The following is an 18,456-nucleotide window of genomic DNA, read 5'->3' as shown; positions in this document are numbered from 1 at the left end:
ACCCCAACTGCTTGGGGTGCTTTTCCACTCTGACATTTCTCTATTATTGCTTGTATAGGATGAGCATGTGTGTGTAATTTAGGCTTGTGTGTAACAACAACAACAGAGTGTAAACATTGTAATTCCTCCTTGTGGGATTAATAAAGTGTACATTATTAATCTTAATCAAAATACAGTCCCTCTAGTTAGCGCTGTTGTAAGCTTCCCGACAAGTCAATTTTTTGTAAGTACTTTGTACTTGTTATAAGGATTTTTGATTAAAGATGGATCTTTTACTAATTTAACTTTAACCACGGCATTTCTACGCTTGCACACATTTCACAGCAGCATTCATCTTTCCAGAAAGAAAGAGACAAAACTAAGATGCTCAGAATAGCGGCAATGGTTGAGCAGAAGTACCAGGACACTTACGATTAGAGACAGAACACTTACAGGTTCAGAGAAGCAAAAAAACAGAAGCAAGGGGGGCGGGAGCATCACATTGTTTAGCCTCTATGAAGACCATTTACCCGCTGAAGAGGAGTGGAGGTTTAACATTGAGCTGCAGGTTTAACAGGGACAGAGACACTGCAGTCTCTCAGTAGATCGCTTCTTCTTTAGATCAACAGTGGAAACAGGCTGATGACATCCCATCATCAGACAGTAGATTACTCTCCATCTCTTAGACTGAGAGAATTGTTAAAAACAGGACGGGAAGACACTGATGCTGAGAGGTGAAAATGATCCACCATCATGCATTGCAGCTTTTACCCACTGTCCTTCTACAAGATAATGTAATACACAAAGGTAATAATGCCTTTAAATGAAGATCTGTTCCCGGCTTCATCGTTGTTCCTATTGCGTCTGTGGCTATGAGGCCGTGAGTGTCAGAGTGGAGTCTAACCACTGAGAAGCAGGTTCCATGTTCCCCAGGTGGAAACAGGTGTATGAGCTGTGATAGCACCACATCAGATGAATGAACAGGCTAATAAAGTGGATTAATGAATGATGTAATCACGTGGTGTTATGGAGATGAATGGCGCTCTGGCTTGTTACAGGCTGGATCCTGAGGGAGAGCGATCACTGTTGCCAGGAGAAACCCCCACATTTCACACTTTATTGCTTCATGGATGATTGACTGCCATAAAAACATTATGTATTATACTCTTATGCAATATTAAATTGGCTTGTTTTAATTGACTTCTATAAACTAACAGGTTTTTATTCAAAACGGGGGAAGTGTTGCTGCGGAGAAATAATTTACTTGACAGCAAAAGACACATGGTAGACATACAGAGCAATAGAAACTGATTCATGAATATCATATTCTCAATAAATATTCACACCTCTCCTCCTCTTGAGCTCCGAACCGTGGGCTAACGCCAACGCTGCCTCCATCTGAAGCCTCTCTGTTAATGGCTGTTGTTCTCCAGCGCCGAGACAAGAGCCAATTACCCTGATTCTGATTACCGGCCCACAACTCCGACAACAAGGCTTTAGCTTCGATTACTCTGTCAACGTTGGGGTGCTTCATCTCAACATCCCACTGTCTTCATCTGCCTCTCCATATCCACCCCGGTCTGATGATATCACTTTTTAAAAGAGCATCAACACTCCATTTGGTGAGACCCATTTTAACCTGTCTCTTTTTTAACAAGTTAAATTATACAGATGTCACAGCAGCATTAGATTTTGCTCTAGCTCAACTGTAATACGCTGGCATAGTTATATTATTTAGTGACAAAGTGACATTTACAAATAAATGTATTGCATTTGTTTTGTTTTTTGCATTGTCAACTTATTTCATAATCAAGAGTTCCTATTGTACAACTAGCCTAGAAACAAACAGGAACATGTAATTACGTGAAAATGTAAGATATAGTTATCAACTTAGACTACAAGACAAGACAGGGCAAAACAGACCACATTTAATCTGCTTTATGTCCTTCTCGGTATGAGACACGGGGGGATGTTAATGCCACTTAATGTGGATGGCATAAATATTAGTATGTCATTTGTGGGCATCTCAAGTCGTCTTTTTAGATGGAAAGTCCACTATGACCTGCTGGAAGACGCTCTCTTCCTGTAGGACCACTTCCCAAATAAGGAAATATTAGCAGATTCAATACAATTGATAACTATACCTCAGTAGTGGCACTTTATGTTACAGCACAAATACCTAATAAGCTGTACTTTGTATCACATGAGGATGTAGCATTGCAGATATCTGCAGGGAAGGTGCAACACTAAAAGCTCTGTCTAGAATGTACATAGTCTGTTGTGGGGAATGGGGAGCAGGCCAGCCTCTGAGGGCCACAAGTTTCAGGGTGAAGTGTATGGATGGAAAAGGTCAGAGAGGTGCGGTGGGGCTAGGGCATGGTGGGATTTGTATGTGAGAAGGACGATTTTATATGTAATGCGGGAGCCAGTGAAGGTGGGTGAGGGTTGGGGTGGGTGAGGACCCGGGTGAAAGAGTTTTGGACATACTGGAGCCTGTTTTAGTCTTTTGCTGGGGACCCCATTAGTCAAAATGGTAGGTTATGAAAGCATGAATGAGGGTCTCTGCCACAGAGTCCGATAATGATGACTGGAAATGTTTTTGAGTCTAAAAAGGCTGATTTGGTGATGGATTTGATGTGCGAATGAAAAAGAGAGGATGGATCCTGGATTACACCAAGGTTGCGGACCTCAGAGGATGGGCAGATGGCTTACCCCCCAACATCCACAATAAGATCTACAACCTTCTGGAGCAGTGTGAGGTTGAGGTAGTCCAGTAGAGATAGCAGTCCGGTGGCTAGTGTACAGCTGGTGGAGTCCACATGGATATCGATGTCACCAAGGAGGAGTGTGGAAGGAGACCTTGAGCAGACAGAGGGGAGTAGCTCAGATAGCTCAGACATGAAGGTAGTGGAGGTTTTAGGGGGACGGTATATAAGGACAATCTGCTGAGCCGACCCAGTTAGACTGAACGCAAGGCATTCCAGAGAGGTGACATTGGGTCCTGAAAGTCCTTTTGGTTACTGGAAGCTCACCACCACGGCCCTTGGAGTGGGGCTTCAGGATGTAACCGCAGCTGGGTGGGGTGGCTCTGTTAAGTACAATGTGATCCTCATGATTTTGCCAGGTTACAGTTAAGCAGTAATGATGTTGTTAATAGAAAGGGCTTTGTTGTTAATGAAGCAGTAATGTTTGTTGATGCTGAGTAAGAGGGGATAGTGGGAATGACACTGTCAACACATACTAAAGGTCTGAGGTTACTATGACGACAACGGCGTTGGGGGGTGGAGCGTCGTTAGGACAGTATAGTACTTAGAAACATAGAAACTTGCATCCCGTGGTCCTCGGCCCATACCAAAGATGACGTAGGAGTCCGAAGGATTTTATGTCAGCAGTGTAAGCTGGAGCAACGTAGCAGATGACGTTGAGAAGTTGCACAAAGGAATAATTTAGGAGCACCATTTACAGAAGTGCAGAGTGCCAACAATAACGTTAGCTGTAAGTGTTAGCTATTTGCTTAAGCTGGGAACTCGGCTAAAAGAGGTATACAGCAAAACAAAGAAGCAAACAGAAGCTAGCCAGCGTAAGCAAACAGACTGTAGTACATGTGAGACAAAGTCATGGCAGACAAAGTCATGGCAGACAAAGGTCCAGTCTGGAGTTTGGCTGGAGAGTGCACTGAAGTGATAATCCTCCGTTAGATTATAGCTAGAGGTAACCGCATCTGAAGATCACAGTGAGTAATGTACATTACACAGGGTGGCAGCAGCACATAGTCCAGAATCAATGAGTCAAAGCAGGGGATAGAAAGGTGTTGAGCAAGGTCCCCAATCTTTACTTAATGACAATCTTTAACTCTAGATGTGAGATGATTGTCTTAAATATGGAGATGGTGTCAGACTTTAGTCTGTTCATAGTCCTCCAGTGGATGGTAGGCACTAGTTACCTAGTTTTTTTAACTAGTTTTCGGTCACCCCCAGTTGCACAATGCAGCTTTAAGCAATCTAACATCAAAGCTGCATATTTACATATGAAGGGTTTTACAGTACAGCTGCTTGAAAACATCAGAACACTCAGCTTGGCCTCAGTGACACCGCACCTTGAATAGTTTCTCTTTGATGATGAAATTATTTGCCATTGACTGAGTCTGAAGTCTATAGAGGACAATTTGTTGCAGCGTATATAATTCAGAGTCCTGATGTACAGTCATATAAAATTTTAGAGTCAATCTTTATTATTTCAATTGTTTGCAATACAAGTAGTCTATATTGATGAAGTTTGATTTACAGGATTGCCCGAATTTCTGCCGAGATGTCCCTTATTTTCAGCCAGATGTCCTTCCACTTATGCTTTCTTTGTGTTGGCATTCTCAATTCCGGTCAATTTGGGAAACATCCTCTAAGCTAGGAAATGTGGTCGAGCCACTTTACAGCCATCTGAAGACCTGCCGTTCTCTGTTCCTCTGAAGCTCCTCCTGATGCTCTTCATCCCTGCAGGCTCTAACCTGACGGACTGGTGACAGATGTATTACAGTAGTCTGAAGAGGTGAAATGAGAGGGAGAGTGCTGCAATCCCTGAGGAGATCATGTGTGATGAGAGCACAGCCTCGCTGAGGTAGAGAGACCCGAGCCGTTCAAAAATACAAACTTTTTCCCTGGCTGAGCATTGGCATTTCACCTCCCTGAACACAAGGGACCAGTGGAGCACAAACACAGGCAGCCCAAAAGGAAAATGGAGCCGCTGAACAGCTGTTTTGGACAGAGAGCTTTCCTGCATGTTAAACCACTGCAGCTTCATCCTCCGCACAAACTCCAAAACAAGCGCTTTCTGTTCCGCCTCAACGTCAAATTAAGGGTAAACTTAGAATACAAGTTTTCCTTTGACAGTTATATTTTAGGCCCCCAGGTTAACAGCAGAAGAAGCACAAGTTTTACTTCAAGAAAAAAGCCCTTCCAAGCAAGGAATGAGTCATTCTGAGAAGTATTTAAAAGAAGAAGAAAAGTTACAAAGAATGACTCTGCTGTCCAATCTGTACTGTAGAATAACAACATTATCTGATATAATACTGGCCAACAGAATGAGATTCAGCCTAATGTAACAATAAAGAAGTCACAACTCAATCACAAACAGCAGAAAATGATGAAGTGGACATTTGACAGATGGGAAATATATATATATTCCTGTTTGCACTTCCCTGTCAATCAAATGTATTTAGGCTGTTGGTTATACAATCTAAATATCAGGTTGGAAGATGATACATTGTCACACCCACACTCGCTAGGTAACCAGAGAGTCAGCAGTCCCCAATCCAGCAAGTACGGCTGCACAATTATGGCCAAAATGATAATCCCGATTATTTTGATCAATACCGTGATCACTGTTGATTAGTCTGAGTATAACTGCTTTCACATCCATATTATGCTACATTCTTATTATGTTGATGTTGTATGTTGTATAGACATACAGCTGCAACACATGTAAATGAAAGTTAGAAGTCTAAAATAAATAGCGTAGGATTTTTTTTTTTTTTAAATGTATCTCTCAGAAATCTCCTTCACTTGTTTTCAACAATAACTGATTAAAAGAGCTAGGAAGAGAGGGGGAGTGCGATGGACGCTACTCACAGAGTGACCGCTGACTGGTTATGAATGGGTCCAGCAGGCTCTGTCTTACACGCTGTTACAACACGAACTGAAGTTAACTTCTGTGTTTTTTGCCGTGGCGGCCACAATGGCAGAGTTACCAGCAGAAACACTGGTACAAATACAGGTTTGCCTCTCATGCTTGGATACATACATACAGCTGTGTTAATAACAATTAAAACTGTGGACAAATGTCGGAAGTGTGGAGCGGCCCCGCTGTGTGCCGGGGTTGTATGGAGAGAGAATAGAGGAGAGATCCAACAAAGGCACGGCTTTACAGAAGAAATGGGTCCTGTAACACAGAAATTAACCTTATTGATATAAACAACGTTGCAGAGGAAAAAATATTATTAATTATTATTATTATTATAAATTATTATAAATTACTCGTGCCCTAGAGCCCTGTGAGCTAACAGACACCAACAAGCACCCTAGAGCCCTGTAAGCTAACAGACACTAACTAGCACCCTAGAGCCCTGTGAGCTAACAGACGCTAACTAGCAACCTAGAGCCCTGTGAGCTAACAGACGCTAACTAGCACCAACTAGCACTGGTCTCTGCTGTTGTCTGAGAAACAACACAGACGGGACAAAATTATGCGTTTACTGGTAAACAGGTAAACCGTGAGACCGACGTCTAACCGAGTGCTATCTGTTGAGTTTTCCTCCCGTTACTCTGTCCTCTGTGACTGTCTCCATCTAGAAACTAAGCTACGTGATGCAGGGATTAACTCTGACTAGCACATGATCAGACAGTGGTTTAAGGAGCGGTAGATTGGCTTTGCAAAAAAAAAAAAACTGAGCGTTACATTAAATGACGCATTTAAAAAAAATTTCGATCACACAAATTGGATCGGGGGAAGTCAAAATCGTGATCATGATTAAAATTCGATTCATTGTGCAGTCCTACCAGCAAGTTTGTCTTAGCTTGTGTGGAGGTGAGTGGTGATGAACAGCCAGTGCCTCGGGTTAAAAGCTAATTTACAAAAAAAAAAAAAGTTAAATTCTGTCTCGCTAACGAGCTACTAGCTTGTGTGATAAGTTAGGGGTTTATCTGAGGCATGATGGCTATACAGGCTAATGTTTTTTACTTACTTGAGACACTCCAGGTAAACAGCTAAAGTCACATCTGTGTCTAGTAACGTTATTGCCATATTGATAAACAAATAAGGCGTTAACTAATTAAAATGTGCTAAAATGCACACATTTAACAAGGCCAATTTGATGATTTAAGAGTTTTTTCCCCTGAAATGTTAGGTTTAAATATGTAGATATGTAATCTACAGATGCAGCCTGAAACAAACTGCATATAAATGCTTGGAAGTTTTATTTCCATTAGAGTATAAGAAAACATGAAAGCAAAAGAGACCAAAATCTCTAAATTGACCACAACATGAAATAAGCGTCTGCATTCCAAAGTAACTTCATGACTTGGATCGTAGGCTCCTCATATAATGAAAACTGTTTTTCCTGTAAAATTTACACAATTGCAGCAACAGCCTTTCTCAGCTTAATGTGAAGATTTTTGTTGGTGGTTATGCTTTATTTATTCTAATAGCACAAAAAAGAATTTAAATGATTTATTGCCTTTTACTAAAACAAAAACAACTAGGCAGGTAATGCATGTTACCTAGGCCTGCAGGTAATGCATGTTACCTAGGCCTGCGGGTAATGCATGTTACCTAGGCCTGTAGGTAATGCATGTTACCTAGGCCTGCAGGTAATGCATGTTACCTAGGCCTGTAGGTAATGCATGTTACCTAGGCCTGCAGGTAATGCATGTTACCTAGGCCTGTAGGTAATGCATGTTACCTAGGCCTGCGGGTAATGCATGTTACCTAGGCCTGTAGGTAATGCATGTTACCTAGGCCTGCGGGTAATGCATGTTACCTAGGCCTGTAGGTAATGCATGTTACCTAGGCCTGTAGGTAATGCATGTTACCTAGGCCTGTGGGTAATGCATGTTACCTAGGACTGCGGGTGATGCATGTAACCTAGGACTGTAGGTAATGCATGTCACCTAGGCCTGCAGGTAATGCATGTTACCTAGGCCTGCAGGTAATGCATGTTACCTAGGCTTGTAGGTAATGCATGTTACCTAGGCATGCAGGTTAACCATGTAGCCTAAATCTCTGTGGCATCCTCAGTGATTTCACGCAATTGACCAAACACACACGCAATATAAACTGGCTAGTTATCCACCAGGCAGCAACACATGGCTCTTTTTCTTTCTCTATTTTGCCCTGAGTGGCGTGCGAGCCTTGCGGTGTGACGCGTGTGTCCACCAAAGAGTCCGCAACACAGTCTGATAACTTTAGACAACATAGGGAAGGAAACGGGAACCGGATGGGATTCGGGAGTCTTACTCTCAGGATTCTGAAGGACAGAATTTCTTTGTGGGGGACGGTCACATGATGGGAATGTGACAGGAATCTTTTTGTGGGTTCGGGATGGGATGGGAGCGACAATTTATTCCCCTTTCACCCTCTACTCCCTGCTACCCAAAATGTCTGGGTGACAGGTCCCTTATAATGTTGATGCCTTCTGGCCTTCAACCCCAATCCAGCGAGACAATACCAGATAATAACCTCATTTTGTACAGCACAATCTGTACGAGCAAGAATAAAGCCCACACACAGATTCCCACAAACAGCCTCCTAATGCATCCACCACTCTGCATCAATCTACCGCATGCCTTTGGAAGGATGAAACAATCCTCCTCAGTGAGGCTCATCACGCCGAGCAGCCATGTAGGAGGCTGTGTGGGAGACAGACATCAACCAAATGAAGTCATCAAAAGCAGCATTTAAAAATCTCTTCATCTTCAAAACTGCCAGGTTCAAATCACATAAACACAGACGAGAGAGTTGAAGCAAGCTGTTGAGGCAGGGTTCAGCTCAAAACATTCACTGTAAATTATTATGCCAGAGTTATGCAGATTTAGAGGGAACGCTACAGGCTACATCACTCATACTAATGACTCCGGTAGGAGATCTATAATAAAATATCAAGTAATTCACAGGCTGCACTAAGTAAATAATTTGAATCTATTTGCCTGTAAAGTCTCTTAATAGAGAGCAGTGGAGCAACAAGTCTCCATGGGAAGAAAAACATGTTTTTTTCTTCTGACACTCAAATGAAATACACGGATATTCACATCTTCCAAGTACCTCGGCAAATCTAAAAAACTGAAACACCGTATTGGACACTGGGGATTCATTCAATTAAAAAAAACACTCTGCATTGCACCAGTAGAGGGGCTTATACAAACTGTTTTTATGCAAATGAGTGTTGGAGCTCAAAAGGGAGTGGAAAGTTAAGCAACGCATCTAAATAATATGCATTTATTGTAGCCTGAGACTAGACACGGTACTGACAGTACAGCCCTGGTGTTGTTCTTGTGTTCTTGTATGAATGCTGTGAAAAGCTCTGGTGTGGACAAAGCTACTGCACAAAGTCGTGAAAAGAAGGATCTCCCTCCAAATCCGAGCCGTCTCTGGTCAGGATCGTTTGGGGTGTGACAGCATAGAATAGAATAAAAACAGATTGTGAGAAATACAGAATACAGATGTTTTTCAGTGGTAGCGCAGTTGCCTGCCAATCGGAAGGTTGGGGGTCTGATCCCTGGCCCTGCAGTCCCATGTCGAAGTTTCCTTGGGCAAGACTTTGAACGCTGAGTTGCCCCTGATTGCTGCGCCATTGGAGTGTAGGAATGTGTGTGAATGGTTCCTGTACTATATAAAAGCGCTTTGAGTAGAAAACCATTATATAAGAACAGTCCATTTACAGTACAATTTCAGCGCTAAACCACTGTTAAATCCAAGAGATGATTGTGGAGACTATCAAGCAAGCGATTCATTCAGTTATGCTAAATCATTTGTTAACCATGGCCGCATATAAACACTGCAGCACCTGCAGTAGTGCAAGCTTTTTTCCAAAAGAAACACAAGCCAATACTGCCTTTCTTTACCTCGTCCGGTTTATTCAAAGGCTTACATCTTAAACCACGGTTGGTGGTCAAGAAGATATCGGGAACCTGGGTAGCTCTCATGGTAGACCAGGCGCCCTTACGTAGAGGCCCTGTGGCCCTTTGCTGCATGTCATTCCCCTTCTCTCTCCCCTTTCATGTCTTCAGCTGTCCTATATAAATAAAGGCCTAAAATGCACAAAAAATAATTAAAAAAAAAGAAGATATCTTAGAGATTTCATTAAGGTAAGGAGGTACATGCCTCGAGCTGCAGCTATTGGAACAGCCAAGCTATAGAGATAACAGCAGAGACAACCACTTTACACCTTTACTCTAACAGCTGCTCTATGGATACATCAGTGCACCGCCTCTTCAATAACAAACACTTTATATCAGCTCCAAGGTAGAGAAACTGGACATCGTGACCAAAGGCATCTATGGAGCTCTCTGACTGTGTCTGTGTGTGAGCTTTTTTACACCTCCACAAAACCACAACAGGATCTGCAGTCGCAGCATCTACTTAGTGCTACTTTACAGCCGTCCTCCCACAGAAAATATTAGACGATGAGGGCTTTAAAAAAACTTCTCTGCAGATAATTTGGCGCTCTCCATCTTCCCCTGCCTGTCAAACAGCCAGAGCTCAGCTCCTCGAGAGACTGGAAACACAAAGGCTACCAACTAAGAGAAGAGTTTCTGTCCTTTCCAGAAGTTGAGGCAGCACTTTTACACTTCATGGGACAGTGTAATTGGAGGGCAGCTGGGGTAAAAGTCCTGACAGACCCCAATTAGGGCAGATATGTTGGATATGGTGGACATCTCCTGTCATAGCTTGATGAGGGTCGGTAGGGAGTACGGACCTTAAGGTAGCTGGAGAGATGCCATTTCACCTCTTAACCACTGCCAGGAGCTCTTGATTAGGTCCTGAGCGTGTGTGTGTGTGTGTGTGTGTAAATATTTGTGTGTGTGTGTGTGTATTTCAGGCCTGTGTGTAGTGATTTCTAACAAAAACAGAGTGTACATTGTAATTTCCCCACTGGGGATCAATAAACAGTAGACATTATTATTATTATTATTATTATATTATCATTATAGCTTTAGTCCCATGCCATTTGCATGGATAGTAACACTTTTGCAATTTCAAAATCCTGAATTGCTCCGACGGAAGTGTATTCAGCTCAGAAGAATAACACAAGTGGAAGAACTTTAACCATACACACCAAAAAGACTCTCCACTTCCTGTCAGATAGATGATGGTGGTGATGGCTAGGGAGCTGAGGAGTGCAGATGGCATCTCTCCACAACAGTATTGCACACATTTGTTCTCTTCCCATCTTAAATTTAATCTTTTTTTTTCCAGAAGCCTGAAGTATTTTATCTCCCGAGTTGATAATGCACTCCGCAAAAAAAATTGAATTTCTTTGTTGTTTGTTTCTCCGGGATAGAATTCAGCACACTGCTCCTGGAGAAGCGTTCTGCTCCCTGAAGAGCAGCATCAGACTGCTCTGAGAGTCCAGTTCAGATACCATCTGGGTTATTATTTGCATTATAGCTCTTAAATATCAAAAGCTGTGTCTGAAATCCTCCCACGCTCACCCATTCACTACTCTCTTTATAATAGGGAGATATTCTCTGCCATAACAAAAGTCATGGTCCCTACTTACTTTGTTGCTTTGTGAATATAGTCCACTACAGAGTAAACAGGGAGTGGTTTTGGGGGTTAAAATGAAGGTTCATCTTTTGTTAAAGAGTGATAGTGGAGGAACATATTTCCCAGTGTTTAAACCAGAACATTGAAGTGGAAAGGACAGTTTAAGATTTTCCATCCGTGACTGATGGTAAACAGTGATAGGAATAACTCTTAACTCTACCCATCTTAATAACGCAGTTAAAGTTACTGCCAAAAAATGCGGCGCTTTACTATAATTTAAGCCGTTTTGTTTCATAAGACCAACTTGATCTCTGAGACAAAAGGAAAATTTTTTTTTTTTTACCATTCTTCCTCAGTTAGTGGGCGGTGCACAAGACAAGCGCATAAATGCTGACGATTGGCTGAGGTTGAGTAAAATTTCATGCTAAGCCAATCAGAGGTAGAGTTGGGCGGGTGTTTTAAGTAACGCACAGTCGGACACAACGAACAACACAAGCGAGTCAGTCAACGAGAGACAGATAGTGGGGGGCCCAAATGAGGAGTACTAAATATCAAAAGTTACAAAACATCTAGCGTAGTAGTAGCAGTAGTAGTGTGTAGTATATTGTGTTATTTATATGGCTCCACAATATAAACATAATATCTACATACAATTAGGTAATCATACACTGGATCGGTTTGCAGCTGAGTGTGAAGCGGTTGGGATGAGGATCAGCACCTCTAAATCTGAGGCCATGGTTCTCATCAGGGAACCGATGGAGTGCTTTCTTCAGGTAGGGAGTGAGTCCTTACCCCAAGTGAAGGAGTTTAAGTACCTTGGGGTCTTGTTCGCGAGTGAGGGGACCATGGAGCGTGAGATTGGTCGGTGAATCGGAGCAGCCGGTGCGGTTTTACATTATGTTTATCGCACCGTTGTGATGAAAAGGGAGCTGAGCCAGAAGGCAAAGCTCTCTAACTACCAGGCAATTTTTGTTCCTACCCTCACCTATGGTCATGAAGGCTGGGTCATGACCGAAAGAACGAGATCCAGGGTACAAGCGTCCGAAATGGGTTTCCTCAGGAGGGTGGCTGGCGTCTTCCTTAGAGATAGGGTGAGAAGCTCGGAGTAGAGCCGCTGCTCCTTCGCCTCGAAAGGAGCCAGTTGAGGTGGTTTGGGCATCTGCTAAGGATGCCTCCTGGGTGCCTCCCTAGGGAGGTGTTCCAGGCACGTTCAGCTGGGAGGAGGCCTCGGGGAAGACCCAGGACAATGTGGAGAGCTTATATAACCAACCTGGCCTGGGAACGCCTCGGAATCCCCCAGTCAGAGCTGGTTGATATGGCTCGGGAAAGGGAAGTTTGGGGTCCCCTACTGGAGCTGCTGCCCCAGCGACCCGACACCGGATAAGCGGTCGAAGATGGATGGAAGTATGTTCCACCACAAACCCGCCTCGTCCATCGGGTCCCAAGGGACCCTGGAGGATTAGATGACGCTAGTGGGATACACGTTGGAGTGCAGGATGGGTCTAGGGACCCCAGAGGACGAGGCCCTGGTAGCAGAAAAACACGATTGAATGCAGGAGGGTCTTTGGGACCGGAAGGAAAACACAAGGGTTAAACATTTACTTGAAAGTAACGCAATAGTTACTTTCTAAAGTAACTAGTTACTTTGATAATTTGTAACTGAGCAACTAGTTTAGTTATTTTTTGGATGAAGTAACTAGTAACTGTAACTTTTTACTTTTTAAAAGTAACTTGCCAAACACTGATGGTTATCATGCAGTTTCCAGTCCGGTTCTTATGTCAAATGTGTTGAACTGTAAATCCAAAAACAGAGAGTAACATTACATTTGTTTGTTTCTGGACTGATCTCCATCCAACCGTTGAGAGAATTATTAATGGTCCTCAGCAGCTTTATACTCTCTGGGTTCACCAGCTAGTACAGTACAGCGGACAGTGGGTTTCTAGTACTTTTTCACTAACAGTTGCCTGCTGCGTCTGCAAAAAAGGTTGATGAGAGCGTTGAGACTGAAGCAAAGCAATGAGCTAAAAGAGCTGAGAAGTGCAGAGTTGGGTGATCTAAGTCGGCTGATTTCTGTATCTTCCCCCCTTCAACCAGTCAAGGCCCAAGCCCAGGATCTGCCTGAGGAAAACATTTTTTCCTCTCCACAGTTGCAGCAGCCTATACCGACGACGCTTTAAAATACGGGATTGTTCCGATGCTTCCAAAGGTGCCGTTGGATGTCTTTCTTTAGGATGTCATTCTGTAGGATGTCCGTCCACCTTTGAATTTTTTTGTGTTGACATTCAAAACTCCAAATTATGTTTATCTTCTTTAGGAGTAAAATTCTTATCACACACTTAACAACTATTTTAATTCTGATCATGTGCAAGCCTCCCGACATGGACATGGTCCAGTGGATTTATGAAGACTATGGTTACCTGGTCCTCAGATTGCTGCAGGGTAAATCCAGACAGCTAGCTAGACGATCTATCCAATTTTTTTGATTGTTTTTTTTTGTCACCAAATGTTTTTATTTAAAGATTACAAACAATAACAATATGCTGAGACATGAGAATGTGTCCCAGGACCCACTAAAGTCAAAATTAAATATAAATAGGAAAGGAAAGACGGGAAGGTGGGACACACAACAAAAAAACAACAGCAAGAACAATGTCCACAGTTCACGAGCAACACACACGGAAACAGACACACGCAAACACTCACACAAACAGACACACACCCAGATAGAAACAAGATAAGGTACCAAACGCATAGAGGCATGAAGACCGCCGCACTACCCTACAGCATGGCCTTCAAAGAGTCAGCAATGCTGTACCAAGTGTCCAAAGAGAGTTCCAAATATACAACAACCAAAAAAAGGAAAGGGTACATGTAACAGACACATCATGAAGTGGTTTCCAATAGGTTACATCATCTTCTTAGCAGCCTTGAGGACGTTTTTTTAGTTTGGAGCTGCAGCACCTCTAAGTCTGACCATAAAAATGACCACTCTTCTCTGTTCAAATGCTTTCCTTGTGTTAAGAGAAAGACGTGAAATTAGCGTCTTCTGCAGCATCAACAATGTGGCGAAGGCGTCTAACATTATCTGCTGCCATTCTCGTTTTTATGAATCCTGTCCAAATTAACAAATTCTGACATGTGGACTCCAAAGGATTCCCGTTCATGTGCTTGTTTTCTTCCTCTCTAACTCACGTCCATGTCTACCTGGTCTATGCTCCTCGCTCCTCCTCTTCCTCTGGCTTCCTCTAATGAGGTCAAATAATCCCAAAGAGGAGAGGCGGTTCATCGCACACACACACACAGCAAAGTCATTGAGGGATAAAATGGAAGAGACAGTAGAAACTGACTCACCTCAAAGTGCTTAGCTCGGAATTAACTCTGTCTTGTTGTGTGGAAATTCAGTCTTAGCTTTCCTTCTTTAATGGCCACTTACTCAGCTCTGTCCTCCTCGCTAATACAAACTGACTGGCCCCGTTTCATCAGCAGTCTGCAGAACAGACTTCAAACCACACTTTTTTGAACGTGTACACAAGTAGCTCATCCACCGTGCAGTAGCAGCCTTATAAATGGGCACTCACAAAGATTTAAAAAGGTATTAGTGACCTATTTTAAATCGCTTCAGGTTTTGAGCTTTTTTTAACAGAACTCTAATGATTTTATAATTTGTAGATTTTCATTAGGTACCTTGTGTGAAGAACTTTGTAATTTGGGATTTGAACACTGGTAGAGCACACAAGAATATTAGAAAGCTCAATTTACTAAAGATCTTCACACTCCCTCTTTATTTGTGACATCCCTTAAGGTATGATGTTTAACTTTGTACACCAAATAGGAATAGGAAACAAATGGTCATATTTTCATGAAATCTGCTATCTCATGAGGATACATTTCTAATGCTAACCATTAAACTGGCAAAGCTTGTCTCCAGTTTTGCAACTTTGCAAGCTACATAACTGACAGTTTGAAATGAACTGTGCTGAATGCATTCTATCTCCCCATTGATCATTATTTGGAATAATGTGTTGTGTTTGCACCAACTGCAGCACAGATTTCCCCCTGGATGGATGAGCTGTCGAGCCGAAGGCTAATCCCTGCTGTAATAGAGATTGAAAGAGCACGGCGACCTTGGTAACTAATGCAGTTACAGTTGGTACGTTTTATGTCCCCAATTAAATATCCGATTACGACAGTCATAACTAATGTATCTGCTGGTGCAAATAGAAAGTAAGTAAGTGTAAAACCATTTGTTGTTTAAGTCTACTGTCCCGGATTGACGGAGTATCATGACCTCGGCAGATGAAAGCTTTTTGAGGCGACAGCAAGTCATATTTGATGACGACAGCTCCATTGATGAATGGTTTCATTATTTTGGGGAGATAGACTCCTTCTGGGGACGGCCTTGAACAAATATAGTCCAACAGCGCCCGATATCAAATGGATGGACTGCAGTCCTCGGTCAGCTCCTCGTGTAACTACCTGTTGCCGGGGTTCATAAATCCAGATTCATGACTGGTGGCTCCACATCCGCTCTGTAACCTTGACTTCATCAGATCACATTCATGGCTTCACTTTGCCTGCACACATTTCCATAAATGACACTAAAGAAGAAACATGAAAGATGATCCTTAGCCACTTGCCTTGTTCGTTACCCTGGCTCTGGATGATGCCGCCCTCTCATGAATCATAAAGGACCGGGAGCGTTGCTGGGAAGCTCGCCACACTTAGTGCGATGGCTTTGATCTTCCCTGTGCAAACAAGCACTTAACTGAAAAGCAATAAATTCCCATGTGGAAAGCCTACACCTTAAAATAAGCTGTGGTCACACTCTCCATCCTCAGCATTTTCTTTACCTGATTAATAGTGGAACGGATGAGGGATAATTCACAAGCTCATTTGGTCAAGTCCTAATATTCCCCTTGCGCTGCTTCAGTTTAAATAACCAACTCTTTGTTAAGGCAACGAATAGCCTTCAATTAGGGAGTAATGCCACCATTTGCCATTCAGCCTCCAGCATCTTGATAGGTTTTTATAACAAAAGCCCAGCCCAGTGTCATGGCATTTCGTGAAATTGTGACGTTATTTAATCTATAGACACAATTTTATCATTTTTTTGTGGTGGTCAGCACACAACTTTTAAACCAATGTATTTCAATGGGAAGCACATATCGTGATAACTGCACGATTATGGTAGTGAGAAGTTTTGAAAAGTTGAAAATCCAGGTAAGGATGTCACTTGGGGTGATGGATGGGTCAGATAACACAGGACCTTCACCATGGAGACCTGGGATTGCAATCCGCGTGCGACGGTTCCTTTCCCCGTTGTTCTCTTCCTATCAACAACCATCCCGTTGTTATTGCGTGTCCCCCATGTGGTGGGCCTTCCACTGGTGTGTGGCGTATCATTTCCCTGTTGTTCGGTACCGAGGCGGCCGTACAATGCTGGAGGATTTGGCGTCATCTTTGATAAACACGCACACACATTTACACTCCAGAGGCGCAGCATCAGGGGGAAACTCGGGGTTCAGTGTCTTGCCCAAGGACACTTGGACATGGGAGTGCATGGCCCTGGATGGAACCAGGCGACCAGGCTATCACTGAGCCACAGCCGCCCATTATATGGGCTTTGCCTATTTCGTAGTGTTCTGTCTCACTGCATACAGTAATATTTCACCAGTAAAAAGACCTAAATAATATTATTAAAATAAAGAAATGAATACCATGAGAGAATCTAAATAAATGTTAATTGATAAAAAAAATATCAATGAACAACAAAGCAATCCATCTTCCCTGGCCAAAATAGACTGAGATCAAGATCAAGATCAACTTTATTGTCCCGAGGGAAATTTTTCTTGGGCATCAGTGCTACATAAGGCTGCTGTAAACATCAATTACACATAATAAACATAGACTTTACACTCACGTACAACATACAATCTACCCTACAATGCATACATTGCACAAGTATCAATGACCATCCCCTGTCAATTGATTACCAAATCAATAAAACCTGAATAATAAAACAGATAATTCTGTATAATTGCACTAGAGCACATATAACAGATAATAACAATAAAGGAAATACATACAAACCATGATAAGATCTCATGAATAAATGTTGATTAAAACAGCGGTTATAGGGCTAAAAATACCAATAATAGCAAAGCTGTGTAGGTGTTGTTGCAATGGTGCTGTGATCACAAAAGATGCTCCCTATTGACATTAATAAGTTTTAGAAAATGCCGTTAGATACCACAAAATGCCGTTAGACTGGGTTGGTAACTCTAACTCTAATATTAAATCCCTCCACAGCCTGCAGCAGCTGAATAATCATAAGAGTTTCTCCAAAACTGTGCACATAAATAAACAAACCATATCAGTCTTAAAGCATAATTGGCTAAGACTGGTCACCAAGTTCAGGGCGAAGAAAATATGACAACCTGTCCATCATGTCAGCCCTCATAAGGTTTAATCACAGGACAACAGAGCGGAAGCTGTGGGAATATGGATGGATTTCACCTGACTGACTGACTCACTCCAGCTATTTAAATATGATTTTCAGGCAGAAAGTAAACTGACACTACAAAGTTTAGGTGTCATTAGTTCAGAGTGGTGACTCAGTCAGTCAACATCATTAAAAGGCCCAGGGAAGAGGGCGAAAATACAAATCCTTATACAGGCCAACAGTGGGAGTGGAGTGGTATTAAGGGCGGGGATTAAAGTCATGTAGTGTTCTTTGGATTATCTGTTATTAGGCTATGATTATAGCTCACACTCCATTGGCTCTAAACCAGCTCTGGGGGAAGATAAACATCTTGAGGACTGATGAGACTAAGAGAGAAAGATGAAAGCATACTTGAAGATGACTGGGAAAATGACTTTTTCTGACTGATATTTTGAATGTTCTCCAAACTTTTGTTTGTATATACACGATTTATATATATCATATATGATTGGGCCAAGAGTCACACACTTTTCTTGTTCCTACATGTACACAATCTGGTTAAAAAATGTAATTTTTATAACCTTCTTCTTCCATATGGCCGTTTTTGGCCTAGCACTGACACTGGCAAACAGAGAGCATGTTATAGTCAGAGATGCCAAGTACAAATAATTTTGTTAAAAAATACTCTGGTAAAAGTATAAGTACTGATTTAACGTCTTTACTCAAGTTAAATTAACAAAGTAGAGGCTTGGAAATTTACTTAAAGTATAAATGTAAAAGT

The 18,456-nt window shown here is 42.3% G+C and overlaps 1 protein-coding gene and 1 long non-coding RNA gene across 2 annotated transcripts in view; both read right to left on the bottom strand.

Moving 5' to 3' along the window:
* The window catches only part of LOC117954136 (contactin-associated protein-like 4), a 147,611-nt gene that overhangs the window by 116,853 nt on the left and 12,302 nt on the right, over window positions 1-18,456 (bottom strand). The window lies entirely within an intron of this gene.
* LOC117954154 lies at window positions 7,226-7,729 on the bottom strand. Its single transcript, XR_004658755.1, has 2 exons — window positions 7,638-7,729; window positions 7,226-7,559 (listed from the first exon to the last, which is right to left on the bottom strand). It is a non-coding gene; the product is annotated as an uncharacterized LOC117954154 (long non-coding RNA).

This window comes from Etheostoma cragini, chromosome 12, assembly GCF_013103735.1.
Source record: "Etheostoma cragini isolate CJK2018 chromosome 12, CSU_Ecrag_1.0, whole genome shotgun sequence".
In the NCBI taxonomy this organism is placed as follows: domain Eukaryota; kingdom Metazoa; phylum Chordata; class Actinopteri; order Perciformes; family Percidae; genus Etheostoma; species Etheostoma cragini.
This window is presented reverse-complemented; position numbering and strand designations above follow the sequence as displayed.